The sequence below is a fragment of the Ctenopharyngodon idella genome, chromosome 10 (assembly GCF_019924925.1).
Source record: "Ctenopharyngodon idella isolate HZGC_01 chromosome 10, HZGC01, whole genome shotgun sequence".
Lineage (NCBI taxonomy): Eukaryota > Metazoa > Chordata > Actinopteri > Cypriniformes > Xenocyprididae > Ctenopharyngodon > Ctenopharyngodon idella.
Window position 1 is genome coordinate 1194502 of NC_067229.1, and position 11197 is coordinate 1205698.

The 11197-nt window shown below is 36.7% G+C and overlaps 1 protein-coding gene across 34 annotated transcripts in view; it reads left to right on the forward strand.

Annotated features, from left to right (window-relative positions):
• The window catches only part of LOC127521139 (zinc finger protein 271-like), a 106841-nt gene that overhangs the window by 77310 nt on the left and 18334 nt on the right, over positions 1 to 11197 (forward strand). Inside the window, exons 1-2 of one of the 34 annotated variants that reach the window (XM_051910160.1) lie at positions 4409 to 4485; positions 5660 to 5706. The exons of 30 other annotated variants lie outside the window; for them this stretch is intronic. The gene's annotated coding sequence lies outside the window, so the exon portion shown is untranslated. Of the gene's footprint in view, positions 1 to 4361; positions 4486 to 5344; positions 5362 to 5659; positions 5707 to 11197 lie in introns of those variants that run through there. 3 more of the 34 variants (XM_051910161.1, XM_051910154.1, XM_051910169.1) reach the window with 3 other exon arrangements.

Genomic DNA, 11197 nt, shown 5'->3' on the forward strand with positions numbered 1-11197 from the left:
ATCTTCACCTGGGATGTTCACATGACAACGCAGCACGGCGTCTATCAGCTGATTAGCTGTTCTTACGACAGAAGTTTCTTATTATTGCTGTTATCAAAGCTGTTGCAAATAAAGATACATTTTATATATTTTTTTTTTAAATATATTTGTGTGTGAGTGTATTTCAGTGTTCTCAACTTTAAAATTTGCCATCTCATCTTTGGACAATGTATAACTCAACACATTTCTAACCTATGAAACTTATTTAAACATAACACAACAAAAATGTGTGAAATATATCATGAAAAAACAAAACGGCTTGAATTGCTATGTTTGTTAACTCGAACTCTCATGCCATCTAGCTTTAAAATTAATGAATCATGAGTATTCGCTGGGTCACATGACCATAAATAATAAAATTACTTCCTCGAAGTGACCAACGCATGTACCCTTCACTAACGGCCTTGTGGAAGGGCCCTTCGTGAAGGGATTCAGGTGATTCGTTTGGAACACCCCTCAGTCACATTGTAAATAAAGACATAATTGATCATATTGCAATAAAAATGTTTGCTCAAGAGCACAACATTGAGATCCTTTTTTGTAAAATATTTTTTACCATACGCCCACCTAACACTATGGCCAGTGTCGGTGGAACCAATGCCTGACAGACCTGTGGTGCAAAAGTGTGAGCACGCAAAACTCTTGAAAGCGAAAATCAGTGTTTGAGACTCGTCGCAGCAGATTCAAGCAGTTGTATTTATGTATACTTGTGTTTGTGCTAGAAAAATATCCAAGAAAAATTCTACAACTGTGCAACTCTCATTTGATGAATTCACATACTGATTTGCGGATGAGCAAAATTTGTCCGTGACTTCACATTTTTTGATGCAGGTGTGTGAATGCGTTTTGCACCATATTCACTGTGTCAACATGTGTGGCTGTTCTCTACAACTACAAATTCCACTGTCACAGGTGCTCAGTTGTTTAGCACCAAATATACCTTCATAGAACTTCGGCGCACAATGAATTATGGGATAGGGTAGAGCGCAAAGTGTGTTGAGATGTACGCTTCATTTCACGTTGTTAGTTAAAACAACTCAAACATGCATTTAGTCTGGGACTAAACATTTTTAGTGTTTCTATTATATAGTGTTCATATTTTTTCACCAATATGTAATATCTAAATCAAACTTTAATATCCATGATGTCCAAAACGTCAGTTTTTCATAAACACAATATTGTCTCTGAGATGGAGTGGAGTTGAATAAAATCCTAAAGTACTGTTCTTAAAATTTAGACTTAAATACACAGTAAATGTATAAATGTGAAAATATATTTTCACAGTTAACGTTACATTTAACATAAGAAATAAACAAGGTTAACTACTATTTGCTAACGATATAAAACTGATATTACACAGTTTAACCATACATATTTTACCTGTTTATATGGTCCGGTGTCCCACTGTCGCCGGCATTGAAGCATGTCAAAACCCAATAAAAAGTCATAAAACTTATCTGCATCCATTTTCCTTTTAAAAATCCAGTCACAAACGTCTGCTGTCAGCTGTCACACAGCCGCTAGCAATGTAATGACGCTCGGCTCATTGTTGCCACGTCTGGAATTGGGCTACTTTTACACCGTTGCTGCGATTACGCTACTTTTGTGATGGTTTTGTTGTGCAGACCTGGCAACGCTGCACCTCAGTTAGACCTTCTTCCACTTCAAATGCCTGCCCCTTTCATGCACAGCCCCTGAATTGGGACACAGCTTAAAAGTGGAGTGGAACGCAGCCAGAGATTGTATATTATAGGGAGATGAGAGGGTCTGTATCTCATTGGAGAAAGTGTAACAGCTAACTTAATTACGTGCGGCACCTCTCAGCCTATCGTGTAATGGCAGTGACATCAGTCGCAACATTCCCTAGCCTGCCTTCTCTTAAAAAAAAAAACATTTTTATCAAGCTAAAATCTACATATAGTTCCCAACGAAAGTATTTAGTGTAAAACATGCTGAAGATTAGCAAACAGGCTGTCGATTAATTAAATGATTAGCTATCTTCCCACAAAAGCTGTTTAATCAGCATAGTGAAGCCTCTCATCCATTGACATCCATTCAAAAAACGGCCTCTGGTCTCTTTCCCTGCGTACTGCCAGAGGCCGAGCGTTAGCATTAGCCTTTACGCTTTTTTGGCTAAAGGTTGCAGTCAAAGAGTATAGAACCCAAGAGGCGACACTCTGATACTTTTTGGGCAACAGTCACTAGATGGCGCTCTGGTAGCACGGCCGCCATTATGGGGTGAAAATACTAACTGGACCATAGAATCCATCACATCTTACACCGTGTCCTAACCAGACGTGACGCGATAAGATTCCAGCGACGAGCAATTGGACTGTCCACACTATATGCGATGCGAAAATGAGAAGCGATAAAATCAATCAAAAACCACAGTCAATCAGAAGAGAGTGTGGGCGGGCTCTCTTGGCAAGTACATAGTAAAATTCATAAATATTACACCATTTAAACAAGTACATACATAGTGAATGAACCAATCTTTGTCATAGAATACACTCGTTTGTTCGCACTGAGTTTACAGTTTGAATGTTCTTGTGCCCATTTATTTATTTTCAATATCTGAGGTGAATTAGCCAGTGTTGTTTTCATTACAGCTAAAAAGCTGGGAACGCAGAATGATATTCAAACTCACATTAGACGCTTTTAACATTAAATAAACCACATAAACAGTACCTGATATTATCATTGCCATAGTTGCTGTTCCAGCCGCGACGTCGCGGAGAAATAGAAACCGTTTCTAAAATAGAATATTCGTGTGTCGCCGTCGCGGCTGGTTAGGACAAAAACTCTGATTAACATGGAAAAGACACCTTTCATCGCTTGTCGCGGCGTCGCGTCTGGTTAGGACACGGTGTTACACACCCAAACCCGGCGAATTTCACTGCCAAATCAGAAGCGCAAAAGAACATTTTTTTCAAATCAGTAAATGTTGTATTGTCTTATATATGTTTTATTTTACCAGTTGTGGAATCCAACCACTCAACCATCTGAGGTAACGTAGTTAGCCTACTTTATTGAGTATTTCCGTTTTATGCAACTTTACACATTTATTAATAGTAAATTAATAATTAATACATTTAAGATCATCATGTTTGCAGCGAACAAGACCTAGTGGAGTAATAGTAATAGTATCGCTCCACTAGGTCTGAATTTAAATATATTGTATGTTTTAATGGATCACGCTACAAACATAATAACGATCTTATAATACATAATGCATTGCTGTGTCCGTTATCCTATAGGCTAATTCCCACTTTTGGACACTTTTGCTTTAACGGACATTAGACAAAACTGCAAAATCAAGCTGTTATATTTATATATTTATTGTCCAACATTCCCAATTTTTCTGATGCATGTCCTTAATTTAATTTCATATGTTGGTATTAATTCAGTGTTTATAATGCTAATACTTGAACTTCAAAGAATTTTAACCCAAACTGACTGGGTATCTAGAGAGCAAAGGTTTTGTGAAAAAAGTGGAAGACTTAAACACAAAGTGTGTAAAATAAACTGTTAAAATGATCTGATGATCACTAGTGATAGTATTTTATTCTGTGTTGTCATCATTCAAGTTTGATTTTAGCTTTAATGTACGTTTGTTTGTTTGTTTTTTTAACAAAGCAGCTGATACTGCCATAGAAACTAGTGGACTGCCGAGTCGCTTTCACCACAAAATGGCGGAAACGCAGGGCTGCTGCTGCTGGGCGCCGGTGTTTCAATGGAACGTTCTGTTGAGTGTCGCTTCTTGTTAGTGTATATTCTTTGTTGCAGGCTTGCCTTCCAGTGGTTTTGACGCAGCCCCAGTTTAGTGAACTCTGACCTGCGAATTCGCATCACGTGAAGACGTGCGACCAGTAGAACATATGAATACAAAAGAATTAAAAGAATGATATTTTTGCAGTAAAGTCGAGTAGGTTGTATATTTTTACATTTTGAATGTATTACTATATGTTACATCTTGAATTCATGTTTATAAAAAAGACGCTGTAGACCGTGACTTCATATCACGACCGTTCCAGCATCCGATGAAATTTCACACATTAAAACTGACCGCGGCTTTATTCTACATGGAAGAAGTATTGAAACAGCTGGAAACTGATCACTTAAATGGTTAAATATGCCTCCAAATAGGGCATTTCTACAGTTGCATTGTTGTCATTTTTGCCCTAAATAAAGCTTAATTTCTTCCACTGATTAGGAGGTGAATTCAGACAAAATTAAGCACTTTAAAAATAAACAAATAGCTTTTATATATTTTAAAGATCTTTGCCTCCTTTATTTCTGTCTGCACTGTGGAAAAGCGGTATGTTTTTCCGCTCCAGTCCAATAGGTGGTGACAACGCACCGTAAACTGCCGCAAAAGTAAAAGAAGATAGCAAAAGAAGATAACTACTGTCTGGGGTCTGGTCGCTCCGAAGACGATCATCTAGGGTGAGTATAATAAACTATTTTCCGATTATGTGATTACATGTGGATACTGTGGGATCATGTGGCAAATGTGGGAAACGTGTTACTAACATGTGGAGGACACGTGAAAAATGTTTCCACGTGTTGTAAGGTTTTAACGTGTATCACATCTTGCCACGTGTCTCAGAATATATATATATATATATATATATATATATATATATATATACACACACACTGTATATTGTTAATGTTTATGGTGCTTGAACTGAGGATATTCTATATTAACTTATACATTTTAATCAGTAGCATACTCTCACTTTTTATTGCGAACCGGAACTTCTCACATGTTGCTGGCACGTGTTGTGCCCACACCGAAACTTTGAATCAGACCATTAATTTATTAAATACATCTCGCGTTCGGAGCTTTTTTTAAGCTGTACGAACTGAATGGATCAATTGCCTGCCCAATTTAACTGTGACTGAAGCCCAGTTGTTTAATTTTGCACGAGTGGCGCGCGAATCGACGTAGGCGCGCTCACCAGCGCGCTCCAACCCCGTTATAAGATTTGCACCACTAGCGTAGCCAGAAAAGAGACTCTGTCAAATGAACTCAAAAGAGGTGAAAAAGGTGACATATTTATTAAATAAATACAATTTTTGTTATTTTAACATGTAAACTTAGCATTTGTGGTGCACTCTGACAAGAAAATAAATGGAAAAGACTATTTGCTTCAAGTTAAAATAAAAAATTGATTCAGAAGCTTTCGATTTGATTACCTTTGATTCATTATTGATTAATTTGGGGCCATGGCAAATTTCCTCAAAGAAAAAAATCTCTCAACTAATACTGTATACTATACAGGGAACCACAGCTGGTACATCATTATAATATTAAAGGTTAGTATTAATATATTTGTAAGCTACTTACATATAAATTACACATAAGGAAGTTTTTATAATAACGTTATACATTTTTAATGACATAATTATGTTTCTACTCATTGTTATATAGGCCTAAACATTTAAATGGCTCTCAAAAAATAGATTTATACTTTTAATATTTAAGCATGTGTTAAGTACAAATACAATGAATATGCAATAGCCTATAGTGCATATATTTAGCAAAATGCTTCTCTCTAAGTTCATTTTTGTAGCTTACTAATGAGTTTTTGGATTTATTGACGCCTTTCCGCAGTTGAAACACTGATTGATCGATTATACGTCGCATGATACGGATTTCAGGTAAGTTTTACTGTATCTTTCAACATACTTTCGGATGTTCTTTTATATTTATTTCATATTGTAACTAGTAAAGCGGAAGCCACAGAGCGCCAAGAAAGATGGCGACCGCTCGAGAGACGTCTATGGTCTCACTCCAGTCTATGGGAAAGTAGCACATTTTCGATTCTTGTGAGGTTTATTGTGCTTGAATATATTTCTTTGGATTTAAAAGCCTTAATGGAGTTGTTTTTTGCATTCTTGTGATCATAAATAAATGTAAGCAGGTGCGACTGAATAGGTATGTTTTCTCTTTTTATGTGAATATAAATATCAGTTAGATTCAGCGTGATTGATGCACACTCCTGACATAAATTAATAAATTACTGTTACTTTAACATTTTTTTTATTGCAAAACATTGTTTCAAATATTGATGCTGGAATCTTAAGTCTTTAAGTAAAGGACCAAACGTTCGCAAGTTTGGATCGCTAAATCTGGAAGTTAGGAAGTTAGTCGGGCCGACACCAACAACAAATGTGTAACCAATCAGCATTAGGGGGCGTATGATGGTCGAGGAGACAGAACGAGCAAGAGGGAGTTTTGAAAAAGGAACTGCAGGAAGAGAGATGAGACACAATACAAAAAGCTCAAAAAAATCACTGGAATGAGGTTTATGACTGGGCAAGCGCTTTAGGACCTTTGATGAGTACCAGCACTTTATACAAAATTTAACATTTTTTTTTTACTGAAAGTAGTCCACTCTGTTTTTGGTATTAAAGGATTAGTTGACTTTAAAATTAAAATTGCCCCATGATTTACTCACCCTCAAGCCATCCTAGTTGTATATGAATTTCTTCTTTCAGACGAACGCAATCAGAGTTATATTAATAATCACCCTAATGCTCTTAAGCTTTATAATGGCAGTGCGTGGAAACCACCTGTTTGAAGCTCAAAAAAGTTCATCCATCCATCATCATAAACAAACTCCACACGGCTCCGGGGGGTTAATAAAGGCCTTCTGCCAGGAAGCGATGCATTTGTGTAAGAAAAATATCCATATTTAACAAGTTACAAAGTAAAATAACTAGCTTCCGCCAGACCGCCTTTCGTATTCAACTTAGGAAAAAGTCGTAAGTTGAATACGGAAGGTGTAGGACGTAGCGTAAGTGTTTTGAACTGCGAGAGTTTTACACTTTCATCCTAAGCTTCAGTGCTCTGTCACATCCGTAACGTTTTTAATATTAAGTTTGTCATATAACAATTGTAATTACAAATAACTTGAAACAAAGCTAAATTATGTTTATACTTATTAAGATCAACAAATCATCTCACTACTTTGCTCGGAACAACCATACAGACGCTTCATATTAAATCATATGCATATGACTTTGCTTCTTTATGTTGCTGTGATCTGTTTCAGGCTTACCGTATATAAGAATATATCTAATAATCTCAATAATCTTTGCTTTGTTAGTTTTAATCCGAAAAAACGTGTCAACTTTCAAATTCAGTCGATATTATAACAAAATTTAAACAATAGATGTCGCTCTTTAATACGGCTCGTGACAGATTACTGCAGCGCCTCAGTGTAAGTGGCGGATCAAGCGCACATGAACCGATCTTCTCTTGCCAGTTACAGAACGAAATATGAACATCAGAAGGTAGGCCTATATTACAGTACAACTTACAGAAGAGCATTGTGTCTCATAGGACACTTACCGTGGGATGTCGCGTTTTTACCTGTTGGTTAAAACATGAATAGCCTATTGATCATAATCCCGCAACCAAGCTGACAAAAATAATAATAATATTGCAATAATTTTGACTTTAAATAAAATATGATCATTTTGACTCAAGGCTTTGCTTTAAACTGCGCAAACTAGCCGAAAACCGTGCGATCATTTAGAGACAAAACATAAAACTGACATGACTGTTCACCTGACTGTGGGGAAAACCAGCGATTTTAAACTGCTTTATGATTAGGGTTGGGTATCGAGAACCGGTTCCATTTTAGAATGGTTCCAAATTTCAAAGAACCGGGGTTTCAATACGATGCTCGCATTTCGATTCTGGTTACCGATTCCTGACTTTTTTTCAGTCATTCTCGCACTGCGAACGGTAGTGAGCATTTTACAGTTTTATCTATCTGCTAGGACCTGCGACAAAGACCTTATCTGCTATGCAACCATGACCTGCGCTCTCCCAGATGACAAGGAAGTATCAGCAAAGGATAAATTCATTTTTAGCCCTTGAATTAGCTTTACTGTTAGATATATTTATGGAGATGAGAAATAAAACCCGCCCTGTACAGCTATGATCAGCTGTTCGGCTGAGCTTTCGATGTTGTTACGGAAAGGCCGAAGCTCATCGGTCGGTTCTTGTCACATGACCTGCGGTGCTGAGAAGTTGAGATGTTTTGCCGAGGCATACGCGCACCGGGAAAGAATCGAAATAACGAACATTTTAAATAATGTGCCTACATTTGAAATAACGAACTTGCGCGTTCATAAGACGCGATATGTGAACGGCCCCTAAGAAACTGGCGTAACTCTCCCAGCTGCGAGTCCTGCTACAAAGCACCAGATACAGCTAATATTAGCAATAGCAGCGTCTCACACTCAGGTACAAAACACAGATGAAAAGACATTCACCTTCAAATTAGAGCCGCAAAATTCTGGATAAACTGACAATCAGTTTTGTTTACTTTATTTTTTTAAAATAGTGATCACGATTAAATACATTCGGGCAGCTACAGGACATGTTCTAGTTTATTTAAAATTAGCCTATATTAATTTGAATCATTCATTCAATCACTTTTTAAAAATTATTTAATTCTGTTTTACTCATGAATACTTGTTTAGTTAATGGACGATCCACCATTTTGAACGACTGATTTAAACAGTCACTTGTTGCCACCTAGTGAAGTACTAGTGTATTCAATATTACTGCATTTTAATCTCTCTTACATTACTGCCTCCAATAGCAACTGCCTGTTATTAATTTTATGTTGTATTTTTTGTGTTATACCTAAATAGTTTTGGTTTGTAATTGCTTCTGATCATTCCTTAATGAAAGTGTTATTTATTTCATTATTAGACAAATTGTCACAGTTAACAGTTACAACCTACTGGTTATAGCCTAAATGTGGTAAGAATAAAAGGTAAAAACATTATTCTTGAAGTATTTGCTCTTTTTTTTTTTTTCTCTCCATAAAAAAAATACTGGAATCAGAACCAAGAATCGATAAGAACCGGATTCGATAAGCAGAATCGGAATCGCTAAAAGTAAAAAGATACCCAACCCTATTTATGATAAACATTAATTAGGGGTTCAAGCACATAGTGCTGAAACCCTATTATAATTGTTACATTTTCCAAGGATCAGCATTCTCCCCTAAAAGTGATCGGGCAGACCAAACCGTAAGTCGTAGAGACTTGAAACTTTGAGGGCTGGTAGTACTCATACCGCCTACAACGTCACCAAGGCTCACCCCAATCGTATTTTGGGTTTTTTGAAAAACCTACTTTTGCGAACTAGTCCTAGGTTTTTGACGAAATTTTGGTTCATGATCACTAAGGGACGCCAAAGTGTACGATGTGGGCGGAGCCACTTCTACTAAAATGGCTATAACTCGAGAAAGAAATGAGTTATTTGCACCAAACTCGGTTCCCGTGTGTAGGGGCTCAATCTTTGGTCACTATAAAAAAAAATAGCGTCGATTGGACACTAGGTGGCGCTATAACTTGAAAAAAACCATGAAAACAACTGTAACTATGCAATCGTTAGTCCGATCAACTTGAAATTTGGCATGCAGTGTCTTGGTCCAAGGGGGCATGATAGTCTATGAGGACATTGGCGTATCTCAAAAAACATGGCCGCCATCGGCCAATGAAATTTGAGCACCTACTAGACAAGGTTAATGGAGGCCGACTGGAACGAAACTCGGTGGGCATGTTTGACTCACGGTCCTAGAGGTCTGTAAGAATTTTGAAAGAAATCGGCCACTAGTTGGCGCTAACGAGTTTTACGCCTCAGTAATCACGTGGTGTTTCACAGATTCACACAATATGCATATCATTTGATAGATCTCCTCATGCTGAACAACTTTGCCTCAAGAACCAATGCTGTCAATCAAATCATTCATTATTCACGAATAGCTGAAAAACCTACTTTTGCGAACTAGTCCTAGGTTTTTTGCCCGATCGGAACGAAACCAGTGCAGGACAATTCTCTGGACTCTCTAGATCAATAATTATCAAAAAAAGTTGAACTTTACCATTAGGGTCGCTATAACAGGGTCATTTAGAAAATGGGCGTGGCTAAATATACCCTAAAGCCTAAACGAAAACTCAGAACTTAACAAAAAAAGGTAAGCATATGCAGCATATGACTCTAAAGAAGTACACCAATTTTTATGGAGATCGGACCATAGATGGTGCTATAACAGTTAAAAACCTTTAAAAAACATGTTTTTAATGGTTTTGGATGAAAATGTGTATACCTTTGGGTGTGGTCGATTTATTTTCACGGGAGTCACGTCCTTAGCCTCCTGAAACCTTGCTGAGTCCAAAGATACCAGACATGCCAGGTTTTGGCTCATGGTTTGTGCTACGTTGTGATTTAGCGCTTAAAAACTTTTTTGAAACCGTTAATCTGATCGAGACGAAACCAGTGTAGGAAACGCGGAACCTAAGCTGGTTTACAAAGTGTTAAAGCCCAAATGTCAACATTTTCAACATTTTGTTGTTCTACTCACTAATATTGTTCTATAATTCATATTTAGACATTATAAAATCACTACTATAACACGCACATTATTTACACTGACATTTTGTCAAAATTCTTCACTTAATATCTATCGATATTGATATACGGTTCAATATATTGGTATTAAATACATTCTCTAAGAATTTATATTTCAAGTTTTCAATGTCACGTCCATGACGTTGGACTTGCCCTCAAAGTGTCTGTCGATCAGATCAAACAGCGCTGAGGTGGAAACCAGGAAAAACATTGTGCCATTAATGAACTAGTTATAGAGGGCTTTCAGTCAACAAATAATTCGTTGTGGATTTAATGTAGTAACACTAACTGTAACCATGACATTTTGGCAGGAATAATAAAATGATTTCAAGTACTTCACACATCTTTTTCATGCACTTCAAAACTCTATAACTCTATAATATTATCATAATTAAATGTTATTTTTAATGTGATGACCAAAATATTATTTGTTCATCCTTCATAGATTACCCCCATTTATAAAACTAAAAGTTTCAACACTTATTTAAAAAATAAAAAAGACATTAAATTACCATTGTAACCAGTAGGTGGCTGCCATTTCCACTCCCTAATATATATTTTCATTCGTTTTCAATGCTTTTGAATTTTTATTTAGACATAAATAAAATAAAACTGCACATTGTAATTTCTGTAAGTTGAGTCTATTTATTACCAAGGCATTTGTCAGTAATAGATATTTTAGGGGAAAATGTGAATAACTGCGCTGCAGGT